General features: G+C 41.9%; 1 long non-coding RNA gene across 1 annotated transcript in view; it reads left to right on the top strand.

The window, feature by feature from the left end:
* Positions 1-20,059, top strand: part of LOC137551835 (uncharacterized) — a 111,916-nt gene that overhangs the window by 67,079 nt on the left and 24,778 nt on the right. The window contains exon 3 of the long non-coding RNA XR_011027069.1: positions 17,273-17,444. This is a non-coding gene — a long non-coding RNA (uncharacterized lncRNA). The remainder of the gene's footprint in view (positions 1-17,272; positions 17,445-20,059) is intronic.

Genomic DNA, 20,059 nt, shown 5'->3' with positions numbered 1-20,059 from the left:
AATAAACAATCATTTCAGCAGCGATCAGAGCCCACCAACAGAAAGTTCTGTTGGTGGGCAGAAAGGGGGGGGGATCACTTGTGTGCTGAGTTGTACGGGCCTGCAGCGAGCCCTTAAAGCGAGCCCTTAAAGCTGAAAAAATAGCCTGGTCACTAGGGGGGTGTGAGCCTATGGTCATGAAGTGATTAAAATTGAAGGACTCTCTCCTCCAGTGCATTTTAATGTTGCTGTGTAGTGTGGGTAGAAATTTACCAACTCCAAGTAGAATCTTACACTTTAATATAAAAAAATGTACTGTGTATTAGCTCTATCTCATCATTGATAAATGAACTATGTATTTTCTACTGTGGGAGGTTTTTAACCACTTGAGGACAGCGGGCTTAAACCCCCCTAGTGAACAGGCCATTTTTTACAAAATAGGCCACTGCACCTTTAATCGCTCGCTGCAGGGCCATATAACTCAGCACACAAGTGATTCCCCCTCCCCCCCTTTTCTACCCACCAACAGAGCTCTCTGTTGGTGGGCAAGGATCGCTCCTAGAATGTTTTATATCTTTTTTATTGTAAAATATTTATTTTATCATTTTCTTAATAAATATGCCTATTTTTTATATATATTTTTTTTAACCCTCCCTCCCCCAGCCAGCCAATCAGAATGATCGGCTGTCATATGTGCCTATGACAGCGGATAACTTTTTTGACTCCCATGGGGACAGCGGCACGGCTGTCCCTAGTACAGCACTGCTGAAGATCCCAGCGCTGTACAATGTTAATAGACGGCGGTTTCGCTGTCTTAACAGTCTCCTGGGACTGTTGGGAGGCTGATGGCGGAGTGGAGCTCCGTCATTCATCTGGAGATGCGCACTGCAAGCTCCTGCAATCTCTGCCCGCAGCAATTCACACCAATCAGCGAGGAGTGGTCCTGGGGTTGCTGCGCTTCTCACGCCAATTGGCGTGGAGCAGTCGCTAAGTAGTTAAAATAAAGAAAATGTAGCCACACCATATCATTATTTATTTGAGTGATAGCACTGAGAAATTTTCCAAAGACATTAGCTGAGTTAATTAATTAATTCTCATCTCTAACCATCTCTCCATTTTAGCCACACCTACATTTTTACATCACTCATTAGACATCATGCGAACGATTGATAAAAAAACACATTTTCTTGTATTCACATAGAAAATTTTTCCATTATTTAATATAAAGTCTTTCATTAACTGTAATTTTGATTATTTACTATTTTTTTAATTTTGTACCATGTGGGCTGCACCACTAGACACTTAAAGAGGAAATCCAGTGAAAATAATGTCATAAAAAAGTGCTTCATTTTTACAATAATTATGTATAAATGATTTAGTTGGTGTTTTCCCATTGTAAAATCTTTTCTCTCCCTGATTTACATTCTGACATTTACCACATGGTGACATTTTTACTGTTGGCAGGTGATGTCAGTGGAAGGAGATGCTTCTCACTTTTTTGGCAGTTGGACCCAGCTGTACACAGCTGTTATGTCCCACAATGCAATGAGGTTCACAGACAGGAAACTGTCAGGACCATGGTCCTGACATCACACTGTGGGAGGGGTTTCACCACAATAACAGCCATGCATAGCCCCCTGATGATCCGTTTGTGAAAAGGAAAATATTTCTCATGGGAAAGGGGGTATCCGCTACTGATTGGGTGGAAGTTCAATTCTTGGTCATGGTTTCTCTTTTCCAGGTCTGTACTGTAACCTGGAATGAAGCTAATCCAGTTGAGCTTTGCCAACGTGTGATAGTGGTGGACAAATGGATAAGTTTAGAAAATAAAGTCACTTGTTGATTTATGCACTAGGGTGACTAAAAGTTAAAATATTGGTACTGCTAATTTAATGATATTCTACTATTGACTTTCCCAATGCCTAACACTAACTCTCCTTACTAAGGGAACTAATTTCTAGTGACCTAACACTAACCCCTGAACTCTACACATACTCCTATCTATATGCTTAACACCAACCACCTACATAAAGCTAATTCTTTTCTAAACACTAAAGGTGGCCATACGCGATACAATAAAAACGTTCCATTTCCTGTTTATTCGATCTATATGATCAAATCAAATGAAAGTCAAAAATATTTTTTTTCGATCAAGAAATTTGAACGATTATCCCGTTTTTTCGAAAAAAATCTGATCGGACATGCAGGAAAAATAATTATATTCGATCTAACGGAATACTCAAACTAAATTATGTAATCGAAAAAAAATGAAAAATTGTACCATGTATGGGCACCTTAACTCCATTCTGAAGCAATTTTTTTTTACTAAGCATGATGAACTTCCTCTCCCTGACTATGTGTTATATCCTCCCCTTAACCTAGCCCATAATACTACCAACCTAACTCTCCTACCCCTCTACCCAAAGATTGACTATATCATTAGCCAAGCTCTGGCACCAATATCTGAAGCCTAGCTATTTATTGGCACTATATTCTTCAATAATAGTCATAGCTGAGCTTTGGCAATTCAATAAGTTAAGTAACTAAACCCCCTATGCACTTAGCTGGCCAAGAAATAATTCTTCAATAGCCAATCACGAGTGCCCAGGTAAAGCACCAGGTGCTCCATAGCCACAAATTAACCTTGTGGTCTTTGGTGGCACCTGGTGTAGCTGACAGGCTGTGTGCCCAGATCCACTGATCTGCTCCTGGATCTTTTGTAACTGCAAGTACTGGAAGCTATGCATTTTTCATTGCGAATATTTCATTGGCACCACTAGCCATGGTTCTACCTATGCTGGGCTTTAAAGCAAATCCAAGATAAAAAACTATAACAAGTAACTTGTCTATATATTTTATCTAAAGTTTAGATAGTTTACACAGCAAATCTAGCTGCAAACAGCTTCAACAGTTTATGATTATTTATTCATGTGATACAATGAGAGTGGCCATGTTCTGTTTGTCACATTACACACAGGCAAGCTGATAGCATCTACAGCCCTCAGCCTGTGAAAACTTCACTCCCCTCTCCTCCTCCCCTCTATCTCTGAAATCTCTGGCCAGTAACCTCCTGCCCAGACTGAGCTCCCATAAGCCCTTGCTACTAAGGCTCCGAGTGCCAAGGTACTCTGGAGAAGCTGTGGGTGAGGCTTCTTTAGTCTATAAGGAATTTGAGTATTAAAACAAAAAAAAAAGTATTTGGCTTGAGGAATGCCCTATAAACTATATGAAAGGAACACAATTATGCAATGAGTAAAAGTTTATCTCGGATCCACTTTAAGTTTTTTTCCTGTTTATGTTCTACGTATGCTGAGATTGCAAACAGAGATTGCTTTCAGTAAAAGCTGCTTGTCAGACATTTGCGATAGAGTATAAATGGAGGATTATGTTACCTATCTGTCTAGAAAAAAATAAATAAATAAACATACCCCTAGAACGAAACATTTTCTTTTGAAAGTGGCCCCAGCATACATCTGTTGCAATACATCTACTGCAATGAGTACATAGTATCTACAGAGCTCAAAATCATACAACTGTTATCTTTTTTGCAGCAATTAATAAAATAAATATTTTGGATTTACCTTTTATGAGAGATCCAGAAACATCCTTCTTGTGGTGCACTTTATTCAAAGTAAAACAGTAAAATTGTAATGGTTCTAGTGCATCCTGTTCAGTAACAGCATTTACTGTTATCAGGGTAGCCATCCCTTACAAATATAAGTCTGCAAATGATGCCATACTCTGGCCAATGATGGCTGTTCAACAGCAGCATTTAGTTTTGACAAGTGATCTTGTATGGTGAAACACAACACTTTCCCTGAATAAAAAAATCACACATTTTGGAGAGAAATAAGTCCAGCAAATTCCAGGCAGAAATATTTTCTGCCTCCTGCATATTAGTCACCACACATTACATATTGCAGTCTAGTGGATTTTTTCCTCTTTCCGTTATCTAGCAGCATTAGTTTGTAAGATTGTATAATGAGAGATAGGTGTTGGACCTCTACTGCCCTGTTCCAGTCACAGTGCAGGGACCCTCTACATATAGACACAACTAGTGTCAAATAGGTGTATTCTGATCATAAGCGTGGCCATGAAAGAAAGAAACACTCGTACCTGGAGGAAAAAAGCGGTACTTGAGCTGCTTTGCTCTACTGGCCACGTGCGTACTTTACTAGTGCATGCCCAATCGGTATGTGCTTCTTGAACAGCAGTTGCGACATTAAAATAAGCTTTGCAAGCGCATTGAAGTTAACTAAGTCCACTATGTTGTGTGGGCACCTTAGTCTTAGACTTTTTGTAATGCCTGAAATGGGACCTTTTTCTTTTTTCTGAGCAAGAAAAAGAACACTTGCCTTTGTGAGCAGTGGCATAGCTATGGAGCTATGGGTCCCAGTGTGAGTTTTGCATGGGGCCCCCCCAAGCACTCTATATGCAACAAAACCTGCCAAGGTCATCCACAGTATTAGAGGTGCAAGAAGGGGATGGGCAACCGTTTGTAAATGATTACTACTATTCAAAGCATCTATAGAAGAGATTATTACCACTACAGAACCAATAAATAGCTAAGCTAATACTTTGGTTGAAGAAGAGCCCCATGGGGCCCCTCTAGCCCAAGGGCCCCAATGCAGTCGCCACTTCTGCAACCCCTATTGCAACGCCCCTGTTTGTGAGTTTTCTGATGTCTCCTTTATGAGTGAAATCTTTGCCATAATTAGAGCATGGGGAATCTTTTATTCCATTCACACACTCATCGTGCATGTGCAGAACCCCATGTGTGAAGTACCCCCTAGGGCCTAGACAATGGCTAATCTGCCTGCTGATATTCAGTGCTAAATATCATCCCTCATGTAAACATACTTTTATATTACTTTTATATTATATTGATATATTACTTAAGTCAACTGGAAATTAGGGTTAGTATGTAAAGATTTTATGGAGAAATACTCTTAAAAACTGACAAAAACAAAGTATCTAATTATAATATAAAACTAATATAAAAGTATCTTTTCGTGAGGGTTGATATCAGCCGGTAGATTAGCCATTGGCCTCAATTCACTACGCTTTATCAAACACTTTATCAAACGTTTGATAAGTTACCTCATGGCTAAAATCTAATTTTGAATTCACTAAGGTGTTATTTATTGAACGTTTTATTGATAAAACATTCGATAAATATATAACACATTAATGAATTCAAAATGAGATTTTACCCATGAGGTAAATTATCAAACGTTTGATAAAGTGTTTGATAAAGCTTAGAGAATTGAAGTCATTGTCTAGGGGGTACTTCACACATGGTGTTCTGCACATGCAAGGTGAGTGTGCAATGCATGTAACTTTTTCACAACACATGCAGTGCAGCAAAAAGGGAAGGTTTTGCAGATTGTTAATGTGGCATTAAAAAATGTCTGCCATTTTCTGCATTACAGACTTCAGAACTGCAGGCCGCGATCTTCTTGTACCACAGTTTGAACAGCGAAGTGATTCCTCTACATGCTGCTGCAATGAATTCTTACATGTTAATTCCCTCGGCTTAGCTGCTTCACATCACATGACCAGCTCTTTAAAGAACACGTGAAGTGAGAAGGATATGGAGTCCGCCACATTTATTTCCTAATAATACCCGTTGCCTGGCATCTTGCTGATCATTTTGGCAGTAGCAATGTCTAAATCACCCTTCTGAAACATGGCAAATCCAGTCAGACTTCAGTCAAACATGTGTTCTGCAAGGTTTATTGGGGGCTATGGCTAAAACTATTATAAGCAGAGGATCCACAGGACAGCTAGGAAACTGGTATTGCTTAAAAAGGAAATAAATATGGCAGCCTCCATATCCCTTTCACTTCAGGAGTGCTTTAAATCAAGATATTTTAACCATGCCAACATTTTTATAAATTGTGGCGAACAAAAAACTGTTCCTATATCCGGAGAAATTATGGGATGTTTCTGGTTAACAGCTTATGTTTCACTTTATAGATAGTTCCGCAGTAAAAAGATAGCACGTGAGTGTTCTGCATAAGGCCCAGTTTCCACTGCAAGGGTTTCAATGCCCCATTTTCTGAGCACATAAACTTTGCACTAGTAATAAAATCTGATTGTAGCTGCAGTACATGCTGCATTTTGGTGCATTTGCATTTCTGTCCCATTCAATACAATTAAATGGGATTTTGCAATTAGATCAAAATTCACATAGACTAGGCATGAAAAAAATGTATGCATTTGCGATTTTCAATTTGTAGTGGAAACTGTTAGATGGTATATTTACATGCATGCTCCCAGTGGTGTACCTATGGCATTTGTCACCCAGTGCTGATTATTTACAGAGATACCGCCTCATACAAAATATTTTTGTTGAGGGGATGGTGCATTAAAAGGCAATGTGGCCAAATTTTGGTTTACAGGGGGAAGGAGAGAGAGTCAAGCTACCCACAGGAAAGTTCCTGTTGAGGGTGGAGCAAAACAACCAGGGGGAGGTGCAGATACGCACACCATGATCAGGGGGCAGAGTTATTAGAAGCTTCTGGAGCCTTGATTACCTCTGCCCAGATGCCACCCATATTATGGTGACACCCAGAGCAGCCTGCCACCAACTAGTAATGATCAGCTAATTACAATTACAAAAAATGTTGTGTACATTTTTGCAATTATGCCAATACACATTAGTAATTTTGCATAAAATGTTAACATCATTTTGTGCTGTCTTTAGCAGTGAATAGCAAAGCCCCATACATGCTATTGACACCAAAATTGTTACATAAGTTAAGGAGAATACTGTGAACAAGTCAAAAAAAGAATTTTTCAAAAAGACCTTGTAGTTTTATAGTTGTAGTTATAGTTTTTGAGAAAATCGATTTTAAAAATGCAAGGAAAAATGTTTTTTTTAACCTCCTTAGCGTTCTGGACGAGCTGAGCTCGTCCAGAGACGCCGGAGGGTGCCGCTCAGGCACTGGTGGGCGGATTTTAATAATTTTTTTCAAAAAACACGCAGCAAGCACTTTGCTTGCTGCATGTTGTAGACGACCGCCACCGCTCGCTATCCGCCGCGTAACAAGCGCCCCCCCGACCCTGTGCGCTGCCTGGCCAATCAGGGCCAGGCAGTGCTGAGGGGTGGATCAGGACTCCCTATTACGTCATGACGTCGTTGACGTCGATGACGTCATTCTGGCCGTCGCTATGGCGACGGGTGAAGCCCTGATGGAGATCCCGTTCAGAACGGGATCTCCTGAAGGCCATCATCGCCGGCAGCGATTGGAAGGGTGGGTGGGATTCCGCTGGGAGGGGGGTATCATGTAGCTAACGCTAGGCTAGCAGCGTGATTTAAAAAAATTAAGTTTAAAAAACCATGCGCAGCCGTGCGGCTGCGCATTATCAGAACGCCAGGGAGGTTAAGAGACTCTGTAACAACATTTTCTGCCTTATTTCTTCTATCCTATATGTTCCTATACCTGTACTAATGTTGTCTGGATTACTGCAGCCTTTGCACTGTCTCTGTAATATATCTAATTTTCTTTTCTTTGTCAAGCTTTGTCCACCCAGGGAGGAATGGGATGCCTCTGTTGTAATTAATACAAGTTATGCACGCCCCCTGCAGGCACTGTGTGCTTTGTTTACTCCTAACGCTCTGCTCTCAGTTTCAGACAAGACTGAAGAAGTTTGTGTGGCTGAGGGGGGAGGGAGTGTGGGAGCTGCCTGTCACATGCTGAGTGCAGATAATTCACTATGTAATAAAAACTTGTAGTATACTGTAACATGATATATATATATATATATATATATATATATATATATATATATATATACATATATATATATATACACACACACACACATACATATTGGTGTGTGTATGTGTGTGTGTAATATATATATATATATATATATATATATATATATATATATATATATATATATATATATATATATATATATATATATATATATATATATATATATATATATATCATGTTACAGTATACTACAAGTTATACATATATATACACACACACACACACACATACATATTGGTGTGTGTATGTGTGTGTGTAATATATATATATATATATATATATATATATATATATATACAAACATTACTTCCTGGTTAGGCCTCTTTCACATTAGACAACGCGTGCAGGAGCAGTTTCCTGCACGCGTTGAATAGGCTGTGGCGTTTCCTCGGGATGTTACGGTGAGACGCTGAGTAGCGGAGGTGGTAAAAACGTTTATTCCCGACGATAAAATGCTCCCGGGTGCGTCGTACCGCAACGCATCAAAACGCAGCATCGGGTGTGAAAGGTAAAATGAAAGTCTATGGACTGTCATTTTGTCTTAGTCAACGCAAAGTCGAAACGCCAAAAAGGCCTCTAGTGTGAAAGAGCCCTTAGCAGCCATGTTTTTTGTTTGTAAACACTGCCTAAAACTGGGGATCAACCACTTTACCCCCCGCGGTACGAATTTCTCCGTCCCTTTTTTCCCCCCTAAAAAACCAGGGACGGAGAAATCTGTACCTTTCACGCTACCGCCGCTGTCCGCGCTCCCACCGCTTGTGCACGCCGCCGCCCGCTTGCCCAGAGATCAATGAACGGGAAAATCCATTCCCGTTTGTTGATCTAAGCCCCCGCAATGATCCGCTGCTTCTATTAGAAACAGCGCGATCATTGTGATTTATCCAGCCTCGTACTGCTTACTGTAAGCGTCCTTCCGGACGCTTACAGGTCGCATGTAAACAAACACACTGTGGCCATCTTGTGGCCAAATAGTAAAACTACACCCTAAAGCATTTTACATATACAAACGCATTAGTTTTACTCAATAAATTAACTCATTACCTCACACACTCCCCAGTTTTTTTATTTTTTTTGTAATTAAAAAAAAAAAAATACAATAAAAAAAACATAAATAGTTACCTTAGGGACTGAACTTTTTAAATATTTATGTCAAGAGGGTATAACACTGTTACTTTATGAACTACGGGCTTGTAATTAGTGATGGATGCAAAACTGAACAAAATGCACCCTTATTTCCAAATAAAATATTGGAGCCAAACATTGTGATAGGGACATAATCAACGGTTTTATAACCAGGACAAATGGGCAAATACATTTTATTGGTTTTAATTACAGTAGCATGCATTATTTAAAAACTATAATGGCCGAAAACTTAAAAAATTATATTTGTTTCCCACATTTTTCCTATTTTCCCATTAAAACACATTTAGAATAAAATAATTCTTGGCATAATGTCCCACCTAAAGAAAGCCTAATTGGTGGTGAAAAAAACAAGATATAGTTCATTTCATTGCGATAAGTAATAATAAAGTTATAGACGAATGAATGGAAGGAGCGCTGAAAGGTGAAAATTGCTCAAAGGTAAAACCCCTCAGTTGTGAAGTGATTAAAAGCCAGGATAGCGGCGGGGAGCGACGGTTGGTATGTTTTTTATTGTACAAATTGTACAGTACACATTCTCTTTAAACTCTTTAAAAACCATGTTTCCTTTGCATTTTTAAAATAGATTTTCTAAAAAACGATAAGGTCTTTTTCAAAAAAAGTGTTTGACTTGTTCTCAGTATTACCCTTAACATACGTGGCAATTTTTGGTTTTACGCAAATGATTACGGTTACATGTAAAATTTCTTAAAAATGTTCCTAAATTTTGCATTAAAATTCTGCAACGCAATTGCAAATACCGATGCAAAATTATAACGAAATTTGTGCTCATCATTACACCCTCTTTCCCCCCCCCCTGGAATTCCTGCTTGCCTGGCATTTCTGCAGATCTTTGGCTGCAGTAGTATCTGGATCCCACACCTGAAGCAAGCATACAGCAAGTCTAGTCACACAAACATCTGATCTGCATGCTGGTTCAGGGTCTATGGTTAAAAGTATTAGAGGCAGTATCAACAGGACAGCCAGGCAATGTGCATTGTTTAAAAGGAAATAAATATGTCATCCTCCATATATTCTAGTGTACGTTAAGCATCCATACAGACATGTACTGACAAGTTTGTTCTGTCCAGTGTTTGTTGCAGTATAGGAACGCAAAGTCCTGACCGGCACAATTTTTTTGGGACACCAGATGAAAGTTGGACTTGTTGTCACAGATAGCATACTTTCTATAACATGTCCTTTACACCGGACAGAACTACTACTGTGAACAAAAGGGGTAGTACCCTGGATGGTGCCAGCGGATCTGATCTGACCATCCACAGCACAAACCTAACATAGTGTGAACTAACAGTTACAAATAACTATGAAAGGTATCTTTGCATAACTTTATTTTGTGTATTTATTTGCGTTTAATAATATACTTCATATGGCAGCAAAACCTTGAAATAGACCGTTATTTTATTTATGTGAATCCCTGACTTTTCTAAATGATTATTTCCTATCCACATTTCATATATTTTATACAATTAAGAAAGCAGCAAGAAGTTTCCAAGCATAGATTAATGCCAGAGGGCAAATCAGTACTGTATTGATCTGATTATGTAAACAAAATGAGGAACCTACAGCCAGACACAGAAATATCTCTCAGACCGATCCCTATAGGATGCAAACTAGTATAATCAACCATTTTTTATATTGTTCCTGATAAATGCACCATTAGTTTCCTCACAGCAAATCTGCTCTCTGCTGATACCAGAATGTGCTTTGCAGTTTCTCAGACTCCATACAGACATAATTAACACACTGCTACCAGATTCTATGCTGCACTCCGGAGTTTGCCCATCTGAGGACTGTGTGAATGAAAGCGTGATGGAGGCAGTACCATGGAATTAATCGTACATTTGCTTTGTAGAGACAGCTCTTTGTAGTGAAAGTGACAACATATTGCATTTGGTCAAGACAATATGATCTGTGGCTCCCTCTGCTGGCACATTACAATTCTCAGAATTGCATTGTACCTTCTCCGTGTGCTGCTTATATCGTGATAATTCAAGCAATGTAAGAACAGAGTAATGTAACTACAATCAACAAGAAACAGAGATAGTCTCTACAGCAGAGCAACGTCAACACTTTCTTTATGTTTAAACTCAATACATTTATTTAATAGATATTTGTGGAGATGAGCAGGCTTTTTTCATTTTTTTAAAAGCAAAATTGAATTCATGGAAAGAATCAAGTATTGACGGTCAAAATTGTTTTGAGGAATTTTGTGATTTTTTTTAAATGTTTTAGTAATGGGCAGCTTGGGCAAAACGAATGATTTTTTTTTTTCAATTATAAATTAAGCATGAAAAGTACTTTCTGCCCCTGCCAGATTTCTATACCTACTCCTATTTTTCTTAGCTAAAAGTGAAATGCATTGAAGCCAAGGGAGATTTTGAGATCCCACTATACCAGCTGAACAACAGCCACGCAAACAAAGGTAAACAAAATAAAGGTTAGGTGAGCTATCATAAGATGTTAAAGTGTGAACTTTAACCCCTTCCTGGCTGATGCCTATGAGAGCTGATCGCTGGGATTGGCTGTCGGGGGAGGGATGAATAAACAGAAAATTAATAATTTTAATAAAATTACACATAAATTAATAAAAAAAGTTGAAGCAGCAATCAGATGCCAAGAAAAGGAGGGGGGATTCATTTGCGTGCTGAGTTGTATGGCCGTGCAGCACACTATTAATGCTGCAGAGCCCTAAATTGTGAAAAATCGCCTGGTCACTAGGGGGTGTAAGCCTGTGGTCCTTAAGTGGTTAAAGTTAATGCAAAGTGAAATGAAAATTAAAAAAAAAACAGATACTTACCTATGGAGAGGGTCCTATACAGCATTCCTGTTCCTCTCACAGTTCCAGCGTCTGAGTGTATCCTCTGAAGGCTTTGGGAGCCCAGGAGCTCCAGAAGATGTGTCACTTCCACGCTCTCACATGCACTCACACATGCACAGCACAGAGCTGCCAGTCTTCGGGAGTACTTGGGCTCCTGAAGCCTTCTGAAGCCTTCTGTGGCAGAAGATTTGAATGGGAGTGACAGCCATGGAACAAGGGGACCGTGAGCGGAACTGGAAGGTCTATTAGATCCAGATCTATCAATATAAGGAATGGGACTAGGCAGGGATGCCCCCTCTCGCCACTAATTTTTGCGCTTTCGCATTCTTGTGTAGGGTGAGGGGGGACTCCAACATACGGGGCATAGGGGTGGGGAAGGGGGTGCATAAGGTGGCCGCGTACGCGGATGATATGTTGTTCTATGTTGTTGAACCCCATATCACGTTACCAAATCTGATTGAGGAATTTCGGGTCTATGGCTCCCTGTCAAATATGAAGATAAATATGGACAAAAGTGAGATGATAGGAGAAGGATTGGGGGAGGAACAGTTGAATCAATTAAAAAATAATTTCCCATTTAAGTGGCAAGAAAGGACCCTTAAGTATCTGGGGGTAAGAATAGCCTTCACCATAGAAGAACTGGTGGAATATAATTATACACCTATGTTAAGACAAATAAAACAGGACCTGACGAATTGGGACCGTCCACAATTCTCATGGTTCGGGAGGAATGCCATTATAAAAATGAATATACTACCCCGGTTGCTGTACATTTTCCAGACTCTCCCGATACCGATTTCCCCCTCCTTTTTTGGGACACTTAGAAGCATAGTGGGGAAATTCTTGGGAAGGGGGCAGAAAATGAGAGTAAACTACAGGATACAGACAACGGAGCGGGCCAAGGGGGGACTTTCAGTGCCCAACTTTAAAAAATACTACGAGGCTGCGACCCTGGTGAGAATAGTGGACTGGCATAAGCATATGGAGGATAAAGAATGGGTGAAGTTGGAGGAAGAGATGGTGGGGAGCCCAATCAAGAATATACCATGGTCCGCAGAAAGAAAGGGGGAAATAGAAATGGGAATGGGCATGCTACTAATAAGACATACACTGAGGGTCTTTTTCAGAAATAGGGGGAGGGCAGGGATCTCTCCGTGGCCTACACCCATGATTCCAGTCCTAGGAAACAAGAACTTCCCATTGGGGATAAGACTATGGAAATACTGGGGAATGGAAAAAGAGGTAGAATTGAGAGCTCGTGACTTAGTGAGTGAGGGGGAGTGGGTAGAGTTACAGGAAATAAGAGAACAGAAAAAGAATAAGAAAATAGATGAATGGAGCTATCTTCAATGTAAATTCTTTCTGGCATGCTGTGGCCCGAAAAGTGCCATGAGCAGAGCATTAACACCGTTTGAAGAACTCTGTGGGCGGAGAGACACGAGGGGGGGAACACTTTCCAAAATATATGCCTTGCTAAACGAAACGGAAGATCCAACAGCTGTAATAAGATCAAAGTGGGAGAAAGATCTCGGGAGACAATTTACGGAGAGACAGTGGCAGAGGGTGCTAGAACTATCGAGTAAATCCTCAATCTCCACAAGTGGACAGGAGGCAGGGTATAAAATATTCGTAAGGTGGCATTATACCCCAGTGAGATTGAACAGAATGTGTCCAGGGGCATCGGCAATGTGCTGGAGATGCAGGGAGGAAAGAGGGGATTTTATGCACATTTTTTGGGGGTGCAAATTGATAGAACCATACTGGGCCCAGGTAAGAAATCATATAGAGCTTATTGAAGGGACTAGGCCACCGGGAGATCCTGCTTTCTATTTGATACATTGTAATGACTGGCCCCGGAAAAGGTATGACAAATCCTTAATGAGATTTTTGGTAAATGCTGCACGGATTTTGGTAGCAAGGCACTGGAAGTCCACCCAGCCTCCCTCAATAGAAGAATGGATGAGAGAAGTGGAACGGGTGTGTAAAATGGAGGAATTGACGAATTATATCCAGGAAAGAGGGGAGGTATATGAAGAAAGGTGGAAAAAATGGGGGGAATTTAAACATACACAGGCTTACAAATTGTCATAAATAGAAAGCTGAGTGAGTGAGGTATCCCATAGACGTTCAGTGACAATATATAGGAGTAGGTGAAGGTGGAAAAAGAAAGAAAAAAAATTTTTTTTTCTTCTTTAGTGGGGTGATCCGGGGGGGGGGGGGGGGGGTAAGAATGAATGAGAGTGGATGGAGGAGAGAGGGAGATAGACTGGGTTAAGTTGGGAAGGGTAATAGTAATAAAATCAAGGGGATCCTATAGGGAGGGGACGTGGAGAGGGAAGGAGTAAATAGCCCTCAAGGGGGAAATTCTCTGGAAATGGCTTGAAATTGAGCTTTATGATAGACACCCCGGGTCCCGACGGCTGCAACCCAACTACCAGTGTAAAGTTTTATATGTAGGCGATGTATATGTAAGTTTTGTATATGGAAAATTGTATAACTTTGAAAATGGAAAAATAAAGATAATAAAAAAAAAAAAAAAAAAAGTTGAAGCAGCAATCAGATGCCAAGAAAAGGAGGGGGGATTCATTTGCGTGCTGAGTTGTATGGCCGTGCAGCACACTATTAATGCTGCAGAGCCCTAAATTGTGAAAAATCGCCTGGTCACTAGGGGGTGTAAGCCTGTGGTCCTTAAGTGGTTAAAGTTAATGCAAAGTGAAATGAAAATTAAAAAAAAAACAGATACTTACCTATGGAGAGGGTCCTATACAGCATTCCTGTTCCTCTCACAGTTCCAGCGTCTGAGTGTATCATCTGAAGGCTTTGGGAGCCCAGGAGCTCCAGAAGATGTGTCACTTCCACGCTCTCACATGCACTCACACATGCACAGCACAGAGCTGCCAGTCTTCGGGAGTACTTGGGCTCCTGAAGCCTTCTGAAGCCTTCTGTGGCAGAAGATTTGAATGGGAGTGACAGCCATGGAACAAGGGGACCGTGAGCGGAACTGGAAGGTCTATTAGATCCAGAGCCTTCCCTCTCCATAGGTAAGTATCTGACTTTAGATTTTAATTTCACTTTACATTTGCTTTAAAGAGTAACTGTAACGTACAGTAGAATACAGTACATTATTCAGGATACCCACTTTTACAATATTTATATTGGTTTTAGCTATATAAACATTTCCTATATCTATATATTGCTGTATATTGGTATATAACCCCATCCTCCGATTGATGTTTGGCATAGACTTATTAGGTATAAGGAATTCTTTCCCCAAGAGCATTCTGGGGGACCAGACATATTTTCTACTGGCTTTAGAACTCTCAATAACCAAACATTCTGCAGAGATCACCTGCCAGCCATAAAGATGCTGTTATTATTTATTGGATTTATATAGCACCAACATATTATGTTACATTTCAGAATATAAATCAGGGCAAGGAGGGGTTTTACAATGTGCCAACTCTGACTGAATAAATTATTAATGAATATTGTAAAATAAGCAATTTTATCCATTACACTATATTCGCTACAGTTTCTCTTTAAGGTTAGGCATCAGGAAGAGGAGATTAATCATATACCTTAGGAAAGAGTTGATCCTGTGTCAAACTGTTTCTGGGGTGAGATTAGGCATGCATTATAAATTGCATCCACCCCTTCCTTCTTCGGCTTGCTGCCAGTGATTGGTGCCATGAGAGCAGTTCAATGAGTGAGGAGAGGATGGAGTGGGCATAATACATGACCCACTCCTGACTCTCCATAAACAGTTGAATAATGGCAGTGGCGTAGCAATAGAGGCTGCAGTCCCTATATCTATGGGGTAAGGGGGATGGGGACACTCTGGGGCCAGCTCAGGGCCGTTTTGGGAGGCAGGAAGGGTTACTTGCAACATGAGGGGAGAGCATTGTCTCCCACATCGGTGGCACTCCCCCCTCCCTCAACTCGGGCTCTTCCCTCAGCGCCCCCTACAGCATTAAATAGGTGGCAGCAGTGGTGGCAGGAACACAGGCATACCTCTGTGTTCCACTGCTGAGGTCCGATCTCAAAGTGCTACATGCTACTTCCTAAACCATTATTCAGGGGCATAACTAGAAATCACTGGTCCCCTCTAAGAACATCTGGATGGTTCCCACTACCTTGGGCCCCCCCAGGGCCGTTTTGGGGGGCAGTAGGGGTTGCAGTATGAGAAGAGAGCATTGGCCCCCACATCGGCGGGGAGGGGAGCCACTCCCCCCTTCCCTCACCTCAGGCTTTCCCCTCAGCGCGTTCCCATCCTGCATTAAATAGGTGGCAGTAGCGGCAGCAGGAACACAGGCATAAATCTATTTTTTACTGCTGAGGTCCGATCTCTAAGTGCTACACGCTACTTCCTTATAAACTGCTGAGGTTCAATCTCTAAGTGATACATGTTACTTCCTGATAAACCGTTGAGGTCCGATCTCTAAGTGATACACGCTACTTCCTGATAAACAGGAAGTAGTGTGTATCACTTAGAGATCAGACTTCAGTGGTGGAACACAGAGGTATGCCTGTGTTCCTGCCGCCATTACTGCCACCTATTTAATGTAGGGTGGGAATGCGCTGAGGGGAGAGCCCAAGGTGAGGAAGGGGGGAGTGGCCCCCCTCTCCACCGGTGTGGGGGCCAATGCTCTCCCTTCATGCTGTGACCCCACCTGCCCCCCAAAACGGCCCTGAGTGGGCCCCAGGGTGGGGGGGTGGCGTCCAGATTTTCGCAGGGGTGGGTGGGGGTTACATCCAGATTTTTGCAGGGGGACCCAGTGATTTCTAGTTACGCCCCTGAATGTTAAGGGGAAAATGAAAGGTAGGAGACATTCATTTCATTAGGGAGATTGGTTATAGGTAGAGGACTGATATGGCAAGAAACTATGAACAGGTTGGTAAAATAATGTCACATAACCACATCGCCAAACCCCATGCCAACTCTCCTGTCAATCTCACAGGTAAATGGACATGTATATCAAGTGAAATTTCAAACAAGAAAATAAATGTTTAGGTCAGTGTTACACATGTCATACGGAGGCAAAAGGAATTTGGCTAGGAATGAGTGGCTTAACATGGTTTTCTGCATTTAAGATGACTTTTTTGCAGAAGCCCCTGTTAAGTTTACAATGAGGCTGTTACTGAGGAAAATTGTCCAGCACTTTTTCACTTTCAGTTTCTATTAGTTCCAACAGCTGAGTCTTCCCAGGAGTCATTGCAAACACTGACAGCATTCAAATCCTCATCATCATTACAGTGCTGAGCCTTCATTTCTGTGTGTAAAACACAGGAAAACTGCCATGGGATAATTCTGGATTTGTAAGCCCAGTTCCACTGCCACAATGGAACTCTGGAGTGTCAAAAAGCGATTTGCAGCTATGATGACAAGCAACAGCTGCTATAATTGGCAGCAAATAGCTGCTGATTATATATTTAAGTAACAATTTGCTATAGTAAAAATGTTTGTAAAGTATCTCCAAAACCATAGATAAATATACGTAATATTATAATTTTTTATTACTTTCAGCAAGATACAAAGATTGGCTGCTGTGATTGGCTTTTTCCTCCTCTTTCCTCTACCACTGCCCTTTAATGTCTGCACATGATGGGCCCCAGCTGATGATGTCATTAAAGCAGAGACAAGAGCCCAATGAACGAGGGATAGGAAGAGAGAACCGACTGAGGCTGGAGCCAGGAGGGTGAGAATCCTAGGTGCTTAATTGAAATAAGCCCCAGTGCAAAATTCAAAATTTGATTTCTCACTGTAATTATTTGAAATGTCTGGCAGATTTTTCTGGTTCTGTCCAGTGGACCAATAGAGAGTCTCTGTAGAAAACTCAGATATGTTACGGTCAGGCCTACTGGTCAGTATACAGCGGGGCAACATTTTCCCATCTATTAAGTGTGCAACCGAACAGAGCTATGAGCCCCCACATTCTATTACCCTCAACTCCTTTTGTAGCCAAAGGTTCAGAACACAGCCCCTTGTCACAAAACTGACGTAGAACATATATGTGATTAGTAAACTCAAATATGCTTAAAATATCATAAGTCCTTTATTAGGCCCGGTTCACATTGGTGGTCGCCGTCCGGAATCGCCGTGCCGGAGCCGGACCGCATGCGGAATGGACGGAACGGACGCACCGCACAGCAATGAAAGTCTATGCGTCCGTTCACATGCGTCTGTTCCGTCCGGACCGGAGCCGGACCGGATCCGGACTCCGGCGTAAGATCCAACATGCGCTATTTTTTGGTCCGGCTCCTCCGGCAGACGTATCCGGAGCGGAGCCGGACTGTTGCATCCGGCCAATACAAACCAATGAGAACCGGAGAGCGCACAACACACTGGCCGTAAAAAACGGACGCTCCACCCCACCTCCCATGCTTCCTCCATGCTACAGCGGCCATCCTGGACGGGGACTCATGGGCCCAGCGCCCACAGAGTGGAGCAGCAGCGACCTCACGCTGGAGCTACCCGACAGCAACATGTCCGATACGTCTGATAACGAGGAGGTGAGGCCCTACAACGACCCCAGAGCTTCTGCCGACCTCCCAGACCCCAGGTATTATTATACAGCTTGTTATCTCAAACGGATCCGGACCGCAACCGTGTTCATACCGCACGGAAAACGGATGCAAACGGATCGGATCCGGAACGGATCCGGATAGGAACCGTACGGATCAGGTCCGGTCCGGATCTGGTACGGTCCGGACATCCGTTCCGGTTTTTAAAAAACCGCAAGTGTGAACGGGGCCTAGAGTATATTTTCTTAAAAACATATGTGTGACACCACACTTTAAAGGCTTTTAGGCCAAACACAAAGTTATCACAGCAGACATCATCAGTGTACCTTGGCTTCACCTCCAATGTTCAAAGTAATGTGTAGAGTGCTGTGGAAGATGTCAGTAGTACATACATCCAAAAACAATCATTGAATGTGTGCATATGTTCCTAAAGTTGATCAAACAGAAACTGATTGAGGAGCCTCCAACCTAACTTCCAAATGTTGGTGCCTGCTTTGAAATTTGGGTGCTACTGTGTGGACAAGGGGGGGGGGGGGGATTGTTAGTGTTAAGTATAGACGTAGGTTAAGCGTAGGAAGGGGTAGGTTAGTGTTATGAGTAGATATTAATGTGTCAGTGTGGTGTAAGGTTAGGTAAAGTGATGGTAAAATGTTGGTAAAATTACAGATATCCTACTATTGTCATTATCCAGCACCCAATAGTAGAATATTGGTAATATTGATGACATTCTACTAGTGGCTTCACCCGGTGCCCAAATTTCTGAATGAATAAAAGTGAAGTTAATTTACATGAAAAATAAGTGTAAATAAATTCCACATCTCATGTGATTTTTGGTGTAAAAATGATTTTCCTGAGTTAACATTGATTTGCATTGAATTGCACATCACACATGGAAATAAGCAGACCTGCAGTCCGAATTTTAAATGGGAACACAAATTTGCAGACAAACATAAGTCAAATGCAATGCCATTGAGATACATTGCATGTACGGTGATCATGTTTTTTGTAAAATCGCACTCTCTTGCCACCTGAGCTGGAAGAATCCCTGATGACCCTGATCTCGGCTTACATTCGTTTTCAGTGTCAGAATCTTGAATATCCTGATTCTTTTTGACCCCATGTGACCTTTCCTCCTGACTTTCATTCCTCTATCTAGTATAGCTGTAACAAAATTATATGTCCTATGACTGAAGTTCCATATTTAGGTTAGACTTTTAAAATATGTACCATATTATTTTTTTCAGCTAATGGCTTTGTTTTTGCTTCCTGCTTCTCCCACCTGTCCCCTCTGACAAGGAAAGTGCATGCCACTCAGTTAAGTGGTTAAGTCATATGCTACTATTAGTGATCATTTTAGACATCTGCAAGGTGTGTAAGTGTGTGTCCAGGCATCAAATGTAAGGGTTCTTTGATGGTCACATAGATAACACTGCATACATATGTACACGGCCGGCCTTTGGCCTGTGCGACCGGAGCGATCGCTCAGGGCGCCGGGCCGCCGGCTTCCAGGGGGGCGCCGCGCTCCTGCCGCATATTTTTATTTTGTGCTGAGGTGGCTGCGGGCTCCGGCTTCATCGATTATGTTCCCCTCTGGCTCCGCCCCCTGGTGCCACGCGGCGAAGACCATGCGGCGCTGCCTCTTGGAGTCAGTGTGAGACTCCGCCCAGCCCCCGGCCCCGTGATAGTATGGATGCCTGGAGCCAGGAGCGCTGAAGCGCGCAGCAGCATGTATGCCAGCCGCCCTGCCCTGCTGTGTGAGTGACTGTGTCCTCTCCTCTGTGAGAGACCA

This window comes from Hyperolius riggenbachi, chromosome 1 (assembly GCF_040937935.1).
Source record: "Hyperolius riggenbachi isolate aHypRig1 chromosome 1, aHypRig1.pri, whole genome shotgun sequence".
Taxonomy (NCBI): domain Eukaryota; kingdom Metazoa; phylum Chordata; class Amphibia; order Anura; family Hyperoliidae; genus Hyperolius; species Hyperolius riggenbachi.
Note: the sequence above shows the minus strand (reverse complement) of the source record. Positions and strands in the feature narration are given on the sequence as shown.